Source organism: Anabrus simplex, chromosome 1 (genome assembly GCF_040414725.1).
Source record: "Anabrus simplex isolate iqAnaSimp1 chromosome 1, ASM4041472v1, whole genome shotgun sequence".
NCBI classification, from domain to species: Eukaryota; Metazoa; Arthropoda; class Insecta; order Orthoptera; family Tettigoniidae; genus Anabrus; species Anabrus simplex.
In genome coordinates this window covers 850,282,419-850,302,282 of record NC_090265.1, presented here as the reverse complement: position 1 = coordinate 850,302,282, position 19,864 = coordinate 850,282,419, and the positions used below count along the sequence as shown (strand labels likewise).

The 19,864-nt window shown below is 42.7% G+C and overlaps 1 protein-coding gene across 2 annotated transcripts in view; it reads left to right on the top strand.

Moving 5' to 3' along the window:
- Positions 1–19,864, top strand: part of for (cGMP-dependent protein kinase for) — a 442,735-nt gene that overhangs the window by 292,928 nt on the left and 129,943 nt on the right. The gene's annotated exons all lie outside the window — the stretch shown is intronic.

Below are 19,864 nucleotides of genomic sequence, written 5' to 3'. Positions count from 1 at the left end.
CCCACCTTTACGGCCGGATGTCCTTCCTGATACCAATCCCTTTTGGAGGAATGTGTTCAGTACTGCATGTTTCTGCGGTGTTTGGTAGTGAGATGTGAACAAGGGATCACAAAAATACCAAACGCGCCGAAAATTCCTGATCCGGCTGCGAATCGAACCTAGGTCTCTATGCTGACCTTTCAGCCACGGAGCCTGGACTGAGTTTATGACACCTAGACTTCGCAAAAATATCTCTGTTGTGTTCCAGAAGACGGCATTTTTAAGCGGAGAATGTTAGTTCACACAGATTGTATAATGAATACAGTGCCTACCTTGACAAAAGAACACGCTGTTGTTTGGTGATATGTTTACGTATGCTTTTGAGGCTATGAGGAATGTTTGGTTATCTTCGCGAGCTTTACAGGTCGAAGAACAGAGGGTTCACTTGAGGTGTGAAATGTCTCACTGCTATTTTGCTTTACGTCGCACCGACACAGATAGGTCTTATGGCGCCGAAGTAATATGAAATTGTCATTCTGTCTTGTCATTTCGAATTTGCGGCTAATACTTTGTTTCCATCTTTCTTTGTTTAACTGTTTGTGTTTTTTGTTTGTTTGTTTGTTTATGTATGAGAAAAATCTGTGAAAGTGATTGACAGGAACATTGGTATTTAAGTCTAAATTATATTGGAACGCAACGGGGCTGAAAGAAATGAATATTTCACAGTGGAGGAGGTAGGTTTTGATGAGTCTTAATTGCTTCTGCTCATATTTTCAGCACAGTTATATTTTCGGGAGAGGTGCATAGAATATAAGTTATAGGAAACATATTTGTACCATTGTTTCAGTTCATTTTCTGACAGACATCCCATCGAAGTATGGTTGAAATCCTATAAAAAATGTATTCCTAAGAAAAATACTGACCGACAGAGTCAGATCCATCCTTGCTGCCAACTTGAATAGTTATTACTGAAAATATCTGAAACAGACAGTATCTCAGTGCAAGTATCAGTAATGGAGTACATTACTAACAGAAGATGTAATCCTACACAATCTAGGTTATTAACTACATTATTTTTACATTCCATTATACTTCTTTCCTGATATCCTAATAGCTACTATTTTCTTTCTTAAATATTTGTTTTACGTCGCACCTACACACACGCAGGTCTTATGTCGACGATAGAATAGGAAAGTGCTAGGAGTGAGAAGGAAGCCGCCGTGGCTTTAATTTAAGGTAGAGCCCCAGTATTTTCCTGGTGTGAAAACGGGAAACCATGGAAAACCATCTTCAAGGTTGCCGACAGTGGGGTTCGAACCCAATAATACTAATATCCTAGTAATCCTAAAGAAATGTAATATATTAATAAATTACAATCTGATATTACGTGATACAACAATATCAACGTTGATATATTATTCAGCTCCTTGCAAAGCACGAAAAATGCTGGCAACATGCGAGTTAAAAATAGGCTGTCCCTAAGAAACGGACGGCAACTTTGTTATTTTAGAGGAGAGCACTATAAATCTTAGTTTGATTATATTTTTGTACGTAAGTTATTTATTTCGATATTTTATGTTGATTAATTATGTTAGTTAATGCTCTTTAGTGGCTTGGACTCCACATAAAACGGGAGGTCTAATGCTGTTGCTTGTGGCCACTTTTATATCTCGGATAGCTTGCGTTCTAAAATTAGACTCGTTTGTGATGAGATTGACTGCGCTAGGAATGTTAACTCTGTTAATGGAAGAAAGTGCGCCTTGGGTGTGAGAGCTGCCTGGAGGTCACGATGACCCACAGAGCCAGTTTCCGGCGCCCCTGCAGCGAGCTACATCTAGGACAGCGCCTTCTTTATTTACCTGGCTACAGCTCTTTCCTAACCTGTCCTCATGACATTTATCTAGTTTTTACTTCTCCTTAGTATGAGGTGATGATGAAGTGATTGTTTGGCTCTTCACTTCGTAAATTACGTGTACAACCTTAACTTCTATTTAGCGTAATTATAAGTCTCAACTTCATTTGATGAAATAGCACTAAACTACAGAATAGGTGTACGTGCATCAAGACGCTCAGACGTAATGAAGAATTCACGGATTTAATGTTTCCCTGTTTTCTCAAAGTAGTAATTGTTAACATCCTAATCTTTTATGCTCATTCACATAGATAATATTTGTACCTCGTCTGGTATTTTGCTTTTTTTCCTACATTTTTCCAGATGGGTTGAAAAAATAATTTAATCCTTAGTCTAATTATTACCATTTCATACATTGATATACGCTCTGAAATACTTAGTATACTAGACCTCGGACTAAAGGCCTTTCTTTTCATTATATAGGGCTGAAGGGCGTAAAAATGAAAGACTCCTTACGTCTCGAATGCTCTAGAAAGGAGACGAGCTGCTCGACTGAGTGGTATATTCCGAACTGTCAGAGAAGGGATGGCGTGGAATGACATTAGTAGACGAATAAGATAGGGTGGTGTTTTTTAAAAGTAGAAAAGATCACAATATGAAGATAAAGTTGGATTTCAAGAGGACAAATTGAGGCAAATATTCGTTTATAGGAAGAGGTGTTATAGATTGGAATAATTTACCAAGGGGGATGTTCTATAAATTTCCAAATGCTTTGCAATTATTTAAGAAAGACTAGGTAAACAACAGATAGGGAATCTGCCACCTGAGCGACTGCGTTAAATGGAGATTAAGTGGTAATGGATTGATTGATTGATTGATTGATTGATTGATTGATTGATTGATTGATTGATTGATTGATTGATTAAACTTAAACTATCAAGTGTTTTTTTTTCACAACTTGCTTTATGTCGCACCAACTCGGACAGGTCTTATGGCGACGATGGGATAGGGAAGTCCAAGGAGTGAGAAGGAGGGCTCGGAAGGGTAGGGGAGGTGGTGGTATACACTTTATATTCACTAATTACGTGGCAAAAGCCTGGATTGAATTCCAAATCTCTCCGCAGTGCTCATATGGAGTGAGGGCAAATGACGCTGTTGATGGTGATTTGTTCGTCGGATGGAGACGTAAAGCCTTGAGCAGACCCCTTGGTGCTATTCGTCAGGAGTAGGCTGTGTGCCGGCATCGGGTGTTACCCTCTCTTACTATCATAGATATCATGTCGTCTCATCTCATTAACTCCTCTGATGAAGTTGACGTCAGGAAGGGTATCCGGCCATAAAAACTCGCTATGAAGTTTCATCTGACCTCATACCCGACCCCATAGAGAAACGGGACATACATACATACATACATACATACATACATACATACATACATACATACATACATACATACATACATACATACATACATACATACATACATACATACATTGTTTACTCCCTATTTAACGTACAAGGCTTTCTGTCATTAATTGTTAATAATTACCATGATATTTCAAAATGCACTTAAAAATCACCAAAATTGTTTGTGATTAAGTGTAAGAGACCCCAAGAGACCCACTTCGCCACTTTACGAATAAATAAATAAATAAATAAATAAATAAATAAATAAATAAATAAATAAATAAATAAATAAATCATTACATAAATAAATAAATAGGCCTACGAAAGCTTGAGACCTACTGGATGATGACAGAAGATACCACCCGCTACCTCGTTGAATTACTAGAACAGCATATACTGTAGGAGACACAGACGCCTACGTTGGCTACCAGCATGCAAATTTGTAGCTGTGTAGGCATTGTAGTCATTGAGAACTAATGTTCACGTTTTGAAAACCTCCCCACCATCCATCTACTGATTTCTTGCATCGAAACTGCCTTGGTAGATTTTCTTGAAAAAAGAATCAATATTATTAAATTAATAACTTTTTACGATAGTGGAAGGGACTCCTATTATAATATCAGACGGTGCAGTCGCTTAAGTGCGGCCAGCATCCAGTGATCGGGAGATAGTGAGTTCGAACCCCGCTGCTGGCAGCCCTGAAGATGGTTTTCCGTGGTTTCCCATTTTCACACCAGACAAATGCTGGGGCTGTGCCTTAATTAAGGCCACGGCCGCTTCCTTCCCATTCCTAGGCCTTTCCTATCCCATCGTCCCCATAATACATATCAGTGTCGGTGTGACTTAAAGCAAAGAGCAAAAAAAAAAAAATATATATATATGTATATATCAGACGGTTTCTTCGAAAGGCTGTCCTGTGTTGAGATTCGCGTGGGGAATTTTCGGTCGCCTAGCGTTCCAGCAACCTTGCAGGTAACGGGGTTATCTGCATGCGAAGTTCTCATGTTTAAGATATTTTCGTCTGGACAAAAAACTCACTTTTATAAGATTACATTAACTTTTTTCTTCGTCAATCGTTTATTTCCTTTCACGTTGTATTCCTTCTTCCTTCAAATTTTCCTTTGTTTTTGTCATTTCTTTCATTTATATTTTCTTGTGTGTTCTCATTTACTCTTTTAATAATGAAAAAGGCTTGTTTTGTTGTTGACTGTACTAATCTTCCTTTGTCTTTGTTTTGCAGGTAAGATACACGCCAATCGCTGATGGAATATCTCAAGTCCATCACATGGTAAGTCCCGAGGAATGACTGAAATAGTTCTGAGCTATATTAGGCTGCCTGCAGAGCACGTGTTAATTCCTGTGAAGATTGAGAAGCAGTAAATGTTATGGTTAGCACGTGTTGTTCTTTGTGCTTCGGTGATTACGACCTCCGCTGGGCTTTCAGCTTTGGCCTATCGTTTTTTCTCCCCTTCTTTTCCGTAATTCGTCGAAAATACGTATTTCAAGAAGTACAGGGAAGATTTGACCTCTCCAAAAGCCGTAAAAACGACATTATCACTAAAGTCGGTTAATCCGACTTATTGGGTGAATAGTCAGCGTTGAGGCCTTCGGTTCAGAGGATTCCGGGTTCGATTCCAGAAAGGGTCGGGGATTTAATGGCGTTTGATTAATTCTTTTGGCTCGCGTACTAGGTGTTTTTGTGTTGGTCCGAACACTTTCCTCTTCATATTCAGACACTACAGAAAGACGTGACTGTGATTGCATCCCTCCATATAAGGTTGGCGTTAGGAATTGCGTGTTTCTGTGGTGATTGACTGAATATGAAGAGGAGGGTGTCGGGACAAACACAAACACTCTGTCCCCGAATCAGAAGAATCTATCAGATGCGATTAATATTCCCAATTCTAACGGAAATCGAACCCTGGACCTTCTGAACCGGAGGCCTCAACGTTGACGATTCATCCTAGGAGTTAAGACTCCGTATTTCAGCCTCATTTCATTACATTTACTGGCACGTTGTCCAGCTCCATGGCTAAATCGTTAGCGTGCTGGCCTTTGGTCACAGGAGCTCGGGTTCGATTCTTGGCAGGGTCGGGAATTTTAAGCATCATTGGTTAATTTCTCTGGCACGGGGATGAGTGTGTGTGGCGTCTTTATAATCATTTCATCCTAATCACGACGGGTAGGTCGCCTACGGGAGTCAAATCAAAAGACCTGCACCTGGCGAGCTGAAAATGTCCTCGGACACTCCCGGCACTAAAAACCATATGCCATTTCATTTTCACTGGCACGTTAAAGAACTCCTGCGGGCCACAAATCTGGTACCTCAGTGTCTCCGAAAAACGTTAAAGTAGTTTTTGGCATGTAAAACCATTATTATTATTATTATTATTATTATTATTATTATTATTATTAACTGCAGTATGTTTATCCATGTAGCCATTTTAAGTTCCTTGTTCATTATCGTACATTTGTAAATGAACAACATTGTTCATTATATCATTAGTATTTTAAAATGCATCAAAAGATAACAAGTTGAACGTTGATTGGCATCCATCAAAATTATCTTTTACATACTACAGTAGCCTTATTTATCGAGCATGCCTACTATCTACCACTTATCAGACTTAACTGAGTCTTTAACATATCTTGACAACCACCTTGAAGATTGCATTCTTGTATAATATTGGGCAAGTTCAAGGAAGAACAAATCCGAACATCCAGCTAATGGCGGCGGAGTTTGGGTCATGTAGCTGTCAGCTTGCATTCGGGAGATGGATTCGAACCCCATTGACAGCAGCCCTGAAGAAGATATTCCGTGGTTTCCCATTTTCACACCAGTCAAATGCCGGGCCATGGTCGCTTCCTTACCAGTCTTAGCATGCAACTATACTGGGCTGCAAAGAAGGCTTCTAAAAAGTGTGTAATTGTTGCTTATTGTGGTATGTAATGGCCGTAAACGTCTAAAAGAATTAGTAATTACATTAGTATCGTATTTACGAAGTTTGGAATGTCTTTCATTTTATCACAACTCATGAGCTTGCCACTCTTTTATGGATACACACATTTTTCTTTCGATTTGTCGGAACTCTTTATCTTCCCTGAGGGAAGAGTTAAAGGATGCCTTATCTGTACCCCCTGTCTGTCGGAAGAGGCTACTAAGAGGAAACAACCAAGGAATCTGCAGTCGTCTTCTAATCTCAAAAGGATATATCCATAATTCTATGCTTTTCCGTGTAGCGAGGAAAATGTGCGATTCTGTACTTTTTCAGTAATACGCCATCATAGATTTTCTGTATTTCGTCCACGTTTGCGACTGTAAAATACAGAATGTACATTCACTTTTCTCGCCTTTCGGTTCTCACAGTGGCATTGAAATAAATAGCGTAATTACATATAATATACTATGACACAGTTAAATTAATTTAAAATAACGGAATAGTACAGAATTGTCATCGAAAGGCTCTGCTAGTGAAGGTTGTAAAATTTAATTCGCTAGGCATACAACCTGGTGAAGTTATCTGGTGAGTTGAGACGCACCGGAAGTGTATTTAGCATGTCAGCTGGGGACTGGGATTATGGCATAGCACTGTGTGTATAAGCGAGTCTACAAGCACTTCCTTACAGAAAAGAAAGTGCCGGGAAGGCTGTCACCTTTTACGAGCTAGAAATTTATGTAGTAGGATGTAGCGTTATAAATAAAGACCAGTTAGTTATGATCTGTTCTGCTATTTATATTAGAAAAATCTATTTTTGCCAGTCTTAGGCGTTATTCTGGATATTTGATTATATCTCGACTGACGGTACACGGTTTCTATAATCCGGAGAAATCTCAGGCATGCGGAAATTAAAGAAATGCATTGTTTACTAAACTGTGGAATTATTTTTTCTTCTTTTCCTTCTTCTTCTTGTGTCATGCTTTTCATCGGATATTGACGGTCATTATGGCTGTCGTAGTCTTGTCGGTGGCTCCTCTGATGGGGTTGACGTCAGGAAGAGTATCCGGTCGTAAAAACTCGCTACGATGATTCATCTCGCTTCATATCGGATCCCGTAGGGAAACGGGACAAGGGTTGGAGATAAAATAATAATAATAATAATAATAATAATAATAATAATAATAATAATAATAATAACGTTATTGGTTTTACGTCTCACACCGAGATCGATAGCTGCAGTCGCTTAAGTACGGCCAGTATCCAGTAATCGGGAGATAGTGGGTTCGAACCCCACTGTCGGCAGCCCTGTAGATGGTTTTCCGTGGTTTCCCATTTTCACACCAGGCAAATGCTGCGGCTGTACCTTAATTAAGGCCACGGCCGCTTCCTTCCCATTCCTAGGCCTCTCCTATCCCATCCTCGCCATAAGACATATCTGCTTCGGTGCGACGTAAAGCAAATAGCAAAAAAAAGTCTCACCAAGTACTTTTACGGTTTTGGGTAACACCGAGCTGCCGGAAGTTTGTCCAGCAGGAGTTCTTTTACATGACCGTAAGTCTGTCGACACGAGACTGGTGTATTAGAGCATCTTCATATACCATCGGCCTGAGGCACGATCGAACCTGCGAATCCATAAGGCCAACGCTCTACCGTCTGAGCTACTCAGTCCAGCATTCAGTAATTTTATTAAGATCAAATTACTCTTTACGGTATATGGTTAAGAGTTATCGTCGTGTGCTGCTGCAGGAATCGGTTAAGTATCGCACAGAAAAAGAGCAGTGAGCTAACAGGCAGACGGCCTGAAAATAAAGTTATCTCCCTACAGGCCATTAAGTCCCTTGGAGGAGTGGAAGGTAAGGGCGTCCACTTTACGTAACCTCGGCAGTAAGCGTGATAGAGTGGTCAGCTCTGTACCAGGCCGCCTTTGTCCCCAGCAGTTAACTTGGTACTCATATTCGGTGTGGGCTGAGTGATCCTCAGGGTCGTGTACAACTCCAGAAGTGAAAATCTCGTTTTTTTAAATTTCCTTATAGGGAATCGAACTTACATCCTGTGTGAGCTGCCCACGCCTTTACCACCTCTGATAGGCAGCCCTAAGCCTTTGGAATAACGTCGCTCTGAACCTTTAATGTCGTCTACGAGAAAATATTTTCTGAGTCTGTCACAATAAATTCAAAATTGATTCCGTGCGAAGTTAGCGATAGCCTATTTTACTTTCATCTCAGCTGATATCACGCTGTTCCTGTAATCCGGAGAAATCTCAGGCGTGTTGACCTTAAAGAAATGCATTGTTTGTTAAATTGTGCGGGAGAGGGGAGGGGATTCAATGCAGTGTATAATTAGGTGGAAATTTATAAAAGTTGTCACAGTGTTAATGAACGAGTCAGACCTGTTAGTTGTTTATTGCTACTTTCTGTGAACCTGTCGCTGAACGTCGTGACACAATCTTTTCTCTGATTCAATGAACTGGCTATTTATAGTATCTAGGTATAGTGGAATGGTGTATTATATTGTCTGTGTCAGTGACTTCCTCTGCAACGACAACCGTGTGGGATGGGACTTTAACCCACTCGTAAACATACGTGACGATAGTGATAGTCATTAAAAACAAGAGGAATTTGCTGCTAAATGAACACATCAGTTTTTTTGCCAAGTAAGTCTTTCCTCGACCTTTGTTTTCTGCTGACGTACGGATTTGAAACCTGGACTCTAGAAATCCTGGAAGAAGCAAGGCTAGAGAGCGCGGAAATATGCTTCTGGAGACAAATGACCAGAACAACGTGGAGGGACAGAAAGTCAAGTGACCTCCTTTTAAAGAACATCATAGAAAATCGATGTCTACTGATCATGATCTAGAAGAGGAAAACGAAGTTCATTGGTCGCACACTCAGGCACGGCACTCTTCTCCAGTTAATTATTGTAGGTAAAATCCTGGGGAAGAAAACACTGGGATAACCAAGGAAGTTCTATATTAAAGCACCAATTAATATCGTGTGACGTCAGTTGTTGAGTTGCAGACTTGCTGTTATGATGCCTTGTACGGGGCCTGGCTGCCAATTTCGATATTACGATTGTGCTACTGTACTACGTAGAAACGAAAGCGGAATTCTGCTGGATGGATCCAATGACTGCTTTTTTTTCACGCGACAGTGATTGCGTTACTAGGTCCGACTCTTTGGTCAGCGTACTGGCCTCCGGTTCACAGGGTCCCGGGTTCGATTCCCGACCGGGTCGGGATTTTAATCGCTTCTGATTAATTCTTCTGGCTCGGGGACTGGCTGTTTGCGTCCGTCCCAACACTCTTCTCCTCGTATTCAGACAATATCACACTACCAACCACAACAGAAACACGCATTAGTGATTACATCCCTTCATATAGGGTTGGCGTCAGGAAGGACATCAGGCCGTAAAACAGGGCCAGATCCACATGTGCTACTCAGTTAGCACCCGCGACCACACAGGTGTGGGAAAAAGTGGTAGCATAAGAAGAAGAAGAAGAAGAAGTGATTGCGTTACTAGACATCTTGAACATGGTAACCGCAATGGCATGTGGTGCGAAAATTTTTGACTGCCCTTCAAAAATCTACTTGTCAGCTGGGATCGAAAACTCCCTCTTTCCTCAGTTTCAGGCGCTTCGGAACTAGGGAATGGGAGTAATCTGTTGCTCTATTCTAAATGATAAACGAACTCAGTTACTGTGGTAAACCATTCATCACGACCAGAAGTGTAACTAAACTGGAAGGAACCGAACTCGATAGCTGCAGTCGCTTAAGTGCGGCCAGTATCCAGTATTTGGGAGATAGTAGGCTCGAACCCCACTGTCGGCAGCCCTGAAAATGGTTTTCCGTGGTTTCCCATTTTCACACCAGGCAAATGCTTGGGTTGTACCTTAATTAAGGCCACGGCCGCTTCCTTCCCACTCCTAGCCCTTTCCAATCCCATCGTCGCCATAAGACCTATCTGTGTGGGTGCGACGTAAAGCAACTAGCAAAAAAAAAAAAAAAAACTGGTAGAATCACCTCGCTATGCTAATATGATAGTCCGGTATATTGAAATACGACTATCATGATAAATCTTTGGCTAACGAAATAAATCCGAAAAGGCTGGCAGCACCATGTAAAATATGTTAACCGTTCGTATTTAAAAACGAAATGTGGAAGGTGGCAAGGGACTTGTAATGACCTGGGTCTTGTTTGTCATGCATGCGCCAGCGCCGTACATCGCATACTAAAACTAAGCAATTTGGCTCCAATCGGAGTGAGATTTGGAGGCTCTCTCTCAAGGTCATCTGGAGCTTGGTCACATTACATTACGTTGTCCGTCCCTTGCTTGCTTGATCTAATGCTGTTTGGCATAGCCAATATGTTAATTAACTGCATGGATTTTATTGTAATCCTCTTAGATACCTATCACGATGACTAGAGAGAGTTTTAGGCACGTTAGAATGCAAACTTACTGAAGAGAGTAACAAGTATACTCTATCCCGCACAACGGTGATGCGGTGAATTTCACATAAACATTCGGACGTTTGGTGCACGGCACATCAGAACCCCTATAATTTATGTTTCTCTCCATACAGCACGGATGAGCGGGCTAGTCAGCACTTCTTAATAACCTGCATTACTTAGCATTCCAACCTGATATTGTCCGACTCATTGGCTGAATGGTCAGCGTACTGGCCTGCGGTTCAGAGGGTCCCGAGTTGGATTCCCGGCCGGGTCGGGGATTTTAATTCCAGTGGCCCGGGGGCTGGGCGTTTGTGCTGTCTCCAACATCACTGCAACTCCCATACCACACGTAATACTATCCTCCACCACAATAACACGCAGTTACCTACACATGGGAGATGCCGCCCACTCAACGGAGGGTCTGCCTTACAAGCGCTGCATTCGGCTAGAAATACCCACACGAAATTATTATTAACCTGATATTGCCAAAAAATCCGGGGTCTAACGATGACTTGGTCATAATGGCTGATTGTGCTGAAAGTCTGCGATCTAAAATATTCGAACTGAACTTGGAAAGAGGTGCAGTGATTGTGCATGTTGGGTATTCAGTCCTAAGGCTGGTCTGGTCCTCCACAGTTACACCAACAGCTGTCATAGTTAGCCTAGGCGTCACTGAAGAGGTACACTAGGGAGATGAGGAGTGAGCTAGGTTTCCGTTGTTTTCCTCACCGAGTCAGAAGTTGCTGTTACATCTCAGTCTGCCAAGCCCACTGAAATGCATGCATCAACCCATAGTATGAGTGATATTTTCACACCATTCATAACAGGGACTGGCTGCATAAGGAATGGTATTACTGGCATCGCTCATACCTCGGTCATTTTCATATTGTCAAAGCCCAGGATGAGACTGAGACAGGGCAATGAAAGTAACAAATTTATTATAGCCCATACCAGAAGACATAGTGCACGGTAAACACTACATCTCACCAGCAAAGGCTTGTGCAGTGATTATGATGTGAAGCTTACCATTACTTAGACTAGGAAGAAACCTAAAAGATCGTAAATACAAAACTGGAACAGATGGGTCATTTCACTTATTTAGGCTGTATACTCTCCCTGTATTGTAGTGAACTAAAGCGAAATAGGCTCAAGTTGCTGCAAAGCGAATGCAGTGAGCTCGCAGTTACATTCAAATGTATTCTGTAAGTAAGAAGTCAGCTCTGGGACACAATTATCTTCACATCAGTCTGTTTTCAGATTGACTCTGATGTACAGGAGTGGAAGATGGTGGGGGACTCAAGATACCATATTCATAAGTTAGGTATAACAGACTTACGTAGCAAGAATGACTCGTAAAAGCGGGTGGGAACAGTGAGAGGAAGGTCATCGGAACGAGGACATCAAAGTTAAGTTACGAATGAGTTTGATGGATAAAGCTGTACGGTTAAACCGCCTTCGATGGTAGGGTCATGTGAGGCGAATGGAGGAGGATAGGTTACCTAGAAAAACTAACGGGCTTTTTGATGGAGGGTAAGAGAAGCAGAGGGAGGTGAAGTCATCACTGGGTTAGACTCTCTTTTGGTAATTTAATGAGGCTACATAACTAGTTGCAAATAGGGAACCACTTAGTTAAGTCACAGAGGCTTGAAGACTGAACGCTGAAAGGCATGACGGTATATAATGAAGCTGTATGTAAAGCACTCTCAACTTCCTCGTTAACGACCGGCGACTCAAACGTTAAGCAGTGCAACCCTCCGACAGTAACCAGATTTATGACTGTCTACAGTCGCCTCTGTTGTGACCAACAGCAGATGTCTCTTGACCAATAGCATGCTTGTTTTGTCAGAGACAGTTTACGTGGAGTACTTCAAAAGCGTTCCGGTCTTGGAGCCGGTTCGCTTGTCAGATCTCCAGTGTTGCACATCTGCACGCATTTACGTCCAGTCTCGCTGCTCGGTCTCAGTGGACTAGGCTATAGGTGATTGCCTTCCTCAGTTCATTTTAGTGTGAGGTGTGTTGGTCTGTGTCATTATTAGCCATGTGGAGACCTTGAGAAGGCTACAGGGTCAGTAGAATACCTTCACCTGACCCTAACACTGTGCAGTGTTCGGTGGAAAGGTGACAGCTCTGTGTCTCGAGTTGGAGAAATCCTGGCACACCGCAGACAAGGAATGTAAACAGAGACAGCCAGCTAGGCTTCAAAAGTGTGCCGATCGTTAGAGAGAAAGAACTTTTTATGTCTTACGTACCTTATGTTCTGTTCTATGGTGCCACACGAAACGATTTAAAATTAAGATATATTTTAATAGGCTACACTTGTTCATGTTGCCAGTAATTAACGTTAATATTTGATACGTCAATTTAAATGGTGAAAATGTGTTTCCAATTATTAAACACGTAATATTGACAGTGGCAATTGGCAGAAGTTGGTCATGTTATTGCCTGCGCCGCATCTTGCATGCTAAAAAGACATTCAGCCTTTCAAAGAAAAAAATTGCTTACGTCGCACCGACACAGATAAGTCTTATGGCGACGATGAGATAGGAGAGGGCTACGAGTGTGAAAGAAGCGAGCGTGGCCTTAATTAAGGTGGATCCACAGCATTTGCTGGTGTGAAAATGGGAAACCACTGAAAAACATCTTCAGGGCTGCCGGCGATGGGGTTCGAATCGACTATTTCCCGAATGCAAGCTGATAGCCACGTGACCCCAGTCGCATGGCCACTTTCTCGGTACATCCAGCCTTAAACCCGGACCAAATAAAAAACAGTCAAGATACCTCTAGCGATGCCAGGAAAAAAAAAAAGAAATGATGTTTTTGAACATTAACGAAACAGGATTTCAGTAAGAAGAAACCATCTTCTGAGCATTAAATTTAGCGGATCCAATTGATACTGCCACTAAACAGATATCTCTTCATTCTTTGACATTTATTAAATTTATGGTAAATAGAAATTTGAAAGACACCTTGAATCCTGGACAGCGGATGCACCGGATAGACGGATGGGTGGTGGGGGTAGTAGAGCGGGATCGTGACTGGCTTCTTATCAAGAAGTGCAGCGTCCCTGTCTCCTACCCGGAGGTCCCGGGTTCCATTCCTGCCCAAACCACGAATGTTTACCTGAGTCAGAGGGCTAGTTTGGGGCCTACTCAGCCTACGTGTGAATAATCGAGGGGAATAGGAATAGCCAGGAATAATGGCCGTGAGGATTCATCGCGCTGACCATGCGTCAGGCCTTCGGGATAAGCAACGGTCGCTTGGTAGGCCAAGGCCCGCCAGGGCTGCAGCGCTATTGGGGTTTGGTTTGGTTATCTCACCAAGAGGACAAATATATATCCAGTATTTAAAGGACGAAATAAGTTGCAAAACCTACGCCGACATGAAACTTACATCATGGGATGGGTAGATAGGCCTAAGATTACAGCGAGTAGGCGATGACTTAAATGAATCAACCGTTTTCTTGAATCCTAGTTCCTTTCTGTTCTGTGCTGTCTAGATATGAGCAGCTTATACATTTCAACAGGCCTCTAATTGTCCTTGTTCCGTGCGTGGAGAATTTGGTATGACGCCTCCCTCCTCCATGTCCTAAATATATAGCAGACCTTCACGGCATATCAGTGCAGAGAGTAGTTGTACTGCAGCTTGTAAAGTGTGTGCTCCTAATTGTTTGTGGCCCCGGCCTGTCCGTCCCACTACCCAACCATGACCGCACTTCGACAGGAACGTGTGGAGTGAAGCAGTTAACAATCAGTGGCTTATTTTTCGGTTCTAGACCAGTGGATTAGAAAGATTCGTCAACCACGAAGGACATGAGAATGAAAGACTCCCTACCGGGCGAGTTGGCCGTGCGGTTAGGGGCGCGCAGCTGTGTTGCATCAGGGAGACAGTGTGTTCGAACCTCACTGTCGGCAGCCTTTGCAATGGTTTTCCGTGGTTTTGGTGGTTTCCCATTACTACGCCAGGCAATTGCTGGGGCTGTACTTAATTTTTTTTTTTTTTGCTAGTTGTTTTACGTCGCACCGACACAAATAGGTCTTGTGGCGACGATGGGACAGGGAAGGGCTAGGAGTGGGAAGGAAGCGGCCGTGGCATTAATTAAGGTACAGCCCCAGCATTTGCCTGGTGTGAAAATGGGAAACCACGGAAAACCACTTTCAGGGCTGCCGACAGTGGGGTTCGAACCTACTATCTCCCGAATACTGGATACTGGCCGCACTTAAGTACTTAAAATTAAGGCCAGGGCCGCTTCCTTCCCACTCCTAAACGTTCCCTATCCTCTCTTCGCCATAAGACCTATCTTTGTCGGTGCGACGTAAAGCAACATTGTAACGAAAGACTCCCCAGAACTGAATATCGTCTAGACATTCCAGGTTTTCTGTCAGCACCAATTTTGCCTCTCTTTGTTCGTTATTGATACACTTCTCGTCCCATTAAAATTGCCAATGCTGTGATCGTTAATAAATCACAAGGTCAAATATTGCAAAGAGCTGGGTTGTACTTGCTCAATCTCGTGTTCTCGCATGGACAACTTTACGTAGCTTTTTCTCGAGTAAAAGGTCTTCGTAATATTTTTGTATCTGTCAAGGAAAGTGAAAAACAAACTGTCAAGTAAGACTGTATCATTTCTTCCAGTGTTGATTTTGTGTTGTTAACTATTATCTATTTATGGAAAGAACGCGCTATCTCGTTATCACTGAAAATTAGATTAGTATCCAGTCTGGTATTTTCAGTTTTCCTCTATGGCACGCAGAGTTGGATTCTTCATGCTACAGTCGCGAAGAAAATTGCTTCTTTTGAAATATGGTGCTAACGGAGAATGTTACGCGCACCAACCATTCCATTATTGGTCAGTTCAACCTCATAATCGGATTATCATCAATATGTAAACAGTTTTACAATTCTTTGGACGCACTATGCGACGTGGGAATGACAGCGAAGAAAACTGATCATTCTTGGAAATGTTCCCGGCGAGAGAGCGGACTTGTCTTGCATATTTTACGTTCCATACGTAAATTGAAAGTAAGTTTTATATAATTGGTATAAATATACAGGTTTTCGGTAACATCTTTTACACTTCATGCCGTGCGCGTAGAGGCGCGCGGCTGTGAGCTTGCATCCGGGAGATAGTAGGTTCGAATCCCACTATCGGCAGCCCTGAAGATGGTTTTCCGTGGTTTCCCATTTTCACACCAGGCAAATGCTGGGGCTGTACCTTAATTAAGGCCACGGCCGCTTCCTTCCAACTCCTAGGTCTTTCCTATCCCATCGTCGCCATAAGACCTATCTGTGTCGGTGCGACATAAAGCCCCTATCAAAAAAAAAAATTACACTTCATTGGGATTTGGGGTGAAATGAGGGGGCTCGGGTTTCCACATGTGATAGTTCTCCTACGGATATACTAGTCCCCTTTTAAAGAAGGACCATTGTTTGTAGCAACAAGAGTTAAGACCTCTGAATAAGGTGGTAGTGGTGATGATTATTGTTTTAAAAGAAAGCACAACTGGGCAGCCATTTTCTCTTAATAATTACTAATCAGAATAACAAGGAATGCTGAAGGCGAGATGGGAAGATCGAGTCATGAATGAAGGGATGCTGAATCGAGTTGTGAGAGGAGAACGAATTGGCGAGATTTCACCGTAAGGAGCAATAGAATGATAGGACACACCATAAGACACCAAGAACTTTTGAGGGAAGTGTCGGTGGTAAGAACGGTAAAGGTAGACCAAGGCATGAATGTGACTGATTAGAGTAGATGTGGGATGTTGTAGTTGCGCATAAACGACAAAAAATTACACAGGATAGGGAGGCATGAAGAGCTGTCTCAAATAAGTCTATGGACTTATGACCAAAACAACAACAGCAACAACAACATATTTTACGTCGTGCTCCGCCACAGCTCCATTGGAATTGTTTTCACTACTGAGTGTACTTCTGCAGACTCAGCATTCAGTTAGAAGAGAGATTCTTACTGTATAGGGAATGTTTTACAAGGAAATTAAGGATACCTTACATGAAATAACCTTTAAGGCTGGTTAGTTCCAAAATCAGGTCTAGTATAATTACGACCTGACGTTGCCCATCCTGTGTTCTTTATATTTGCCGCGAGTCACCGAACACTACAGTGCTGAGGTATTGCTGATCAGCGCTCCTTTGCACTTGTGGCGTCAAGAGCTGTGTGGCTGGGAAATGTGCGCCTTGTTTGTTCTCTAGAGAGTAGAGATCTGATGACTGAGATACCCGTAGTAAGAAGCCCTAGAATTTTAACATTACCGAGCGAGTTGGCCGTGCGGTTAGGGTCGCGCAACTGTGAGCTTGCATCCGGGAGATAGTGGGTTCGAACCCCACTGTCGGCAGCCCTGAAAATGGTTTTCCGTGGTTTCCCATTTTCACACCAGGCAAATGCTAGGGCTGTACCATAATTAAGGCCACGGCCGCTTCCTTTCCATTCCTTAGCCTTTCCTGTCCCATTGTCGCCGTAAGACCTATCTGTGTCGGTGCGACGTTAAACAAATAGCCAGAAAAAAGTTATCTCTCATTTTGCTCGGTAATAATGCAAGAACTGCGGTTACCACTCGCGTTTCGCCTGATGTACTCGCTATATCCCAATGTACTGTGTACAGTGCAGCTTTTAAACATACCATCTAAAAAGCATTTCTCCTCACTAAGTAGCATCTGTTGTCCTCCGGGAACTAAAGAAAGTGATCGTTCTGTCTTTGGTGCCATCGTCAATGAAAAATAATTCAATCCATCAGGTAACATGATATTTTCGTCATTCTCTCGTTTCTAGTTCCTGAATACACACAGTTCAAAAGAATTAGGGAGACATGTTTTTGAACGAATGCCATCTTCCACAAAACAGTACGTCTCACCCAGGTATATTACCAACTAAACCTTTATTCTTTACCGTCGAAGTATACAAAAGAACACCGATGGATTCGCGTTCATTTTCAGAATACAAACGGAAGTGTCCAAATAGGGCGAAAACAAAGTGATAATAGTCCTCCAGGGTGGATTTTTACCACAGTTGGAGAGCTTCAATATGGCGTATGTCCTCCACGAGCATTTATCACAGCTTGGCACCTACGTGCCATGCTCCGTATAAATCGACGGAGGTCACGTTGCGGTATCAGGTCCCATTCTTCAACGAGAGCCTGTTACAGGCCTTGGAGAGTCTGTGGTGGAACAGGACGCCCACGAACACTTCTGTCAAGCCTATCCCACACATGCTCGATGGGATTAAGGTGGGGACTCACTGCTGGCCGTTCCAACTCTTGAATGTCCAGTTCTGGCAAGACAGCTTTGGTGATGCGCGTTACATGAGCCCTGGCATTGTCGTGCATGTGTACGAATTCAGAGCCAACGCCGTATGCAGCAACCAACACATGCTTTAGCAGTATCTGCTCGATGTACCCCGCAGTGGTAAGATTACCACGGACGACGACACGATCCATACGGTGATCAATAATACTGATGCCACCCCATATCATCACAGAACCTTGTCCGAATCGATCGCCTTCCTGGACAACATTTGGCATGTACTGCTCACTACGGCGTCTCCATACACGTTGACGTCCATCACGCTGTGTCAGAGGAAATCTGGACTTGTCTGTGAACAACACAGTTCTCCATTGGCAAAGTTGCCAGTTGACGTGGGTACGAGCAAACAGAAGGCGAGCTGCGCGATGTTGCTGCGTTAAACGGGGCACTCGAACAGGACGTCTGGGTCGTAAGGACACTTCGCTTAACCTGTTCCTTACTTTCTGGTCAGACACCGTGACTCCAGTGACCCTCCTGAGGTCCTGTCGCAGTTCCCTGGCAGTTGCTGAATGACGCCGCAATGCACAGATAGTCAGATATCGGTCATCCGTGGGGTTGTCATGCATCCACGACCTTGTTCAACCATCCTTGTGAACTGACGGAGAGACATTGAAATTCACAGCAACACGACGAAAAGTCCATCCTTCCAGGATCAAAGTGATGGCCCTTGCGACTTGCACCTCATTAAGATGTCTCATGGGATGCGCTGGTTGGCGTACAACGTGCTCACATGACGGCAGTAGTCTATGTACCACACAACGACACACAAACGCACTCCTATTCATATTGTTTTGAGGGGTCACCTGACAGTTTAATGCATGGCTACGCCCACAGATGGAGTATAACTTCGATTTGACATACCCTGAGTAGCTAAGGTCTCAAGGGATGCTGTACGACCATTGGAACCCCATCTACCAAATTAACGTTCACATACCAGACGTTACAAAACATGTTCCCCTATTTTTTGAACTGTGTACTATTATACCATTCTTCGATTTTGAAACATCAGGCGGCATTTTATTTACATGTCTTTAGTAGTGGCGCAGTTAGGAATCTTGGTCCTCTCTTACACTTAATCGCATTACTCTACTATAAAAATTTATGAATAATATTAGATATTAAAAACTCGTTTGTAATATCAATTCAAAATACTTGCAACATAAAAACCACTTTAAACTAGCATTAATATACTAGATGCTTTAGATCATATGTCCGCAAACTTTGTGTGTCGTGCCCCCCCCCCCCCCCCCGCTTTCAGGAATATACCATTTCTTGTGCTCACTTTGTTCTTTGTTTGTTCGCACTAGCCTACTATTACTTTGTAAAAAAAAGGGGGGGGGGGCTCATGATATCTTCTGTTTGGGTCTGATCTATTTAATCTAAAAATATATTATGGGAAGCATGATAGCTCATTGCCTGTGTTGCTGGCTTCGCAACCGAATAATCTGTGATTCAAGATTGAAATTTGCACTAAAGAAATGTCACGCGGCGTTAGAAAGGGCCGGTTTCGAATTCTCTGCCAAACGCAACAAGGGTGGGTGGTAAGAGATTTCTTTTTAATAATAATAATAATAGAACGAATGTTGTATATTTACACGTAACTGCAAATCAAAATGAGCAAAGAGAACAGATTCAGAAATTTTCCTCACACTAAACAAAACAAAACAATATCCTCAAAGCACTTTAGATCATAGCCGCGCTCCCTGCTTTCCGGACCTCTGTTTCAGATGATTTTCGGTTCTTAAACAAGTAGTTTGGCCACGTAGTGAAGCTCGTCCGTCAATGACTTTCGTGCCCAGTAGTACCGAGGTATACGTCCTCCTTTGAGAAGTCGTTACCCCTTCACCCAGGCACTGTCCACCACATGCAGGACAGTGCGTTTGTGAAAGTAGAGAGGCAATTCATTGACCACCACAGCACTT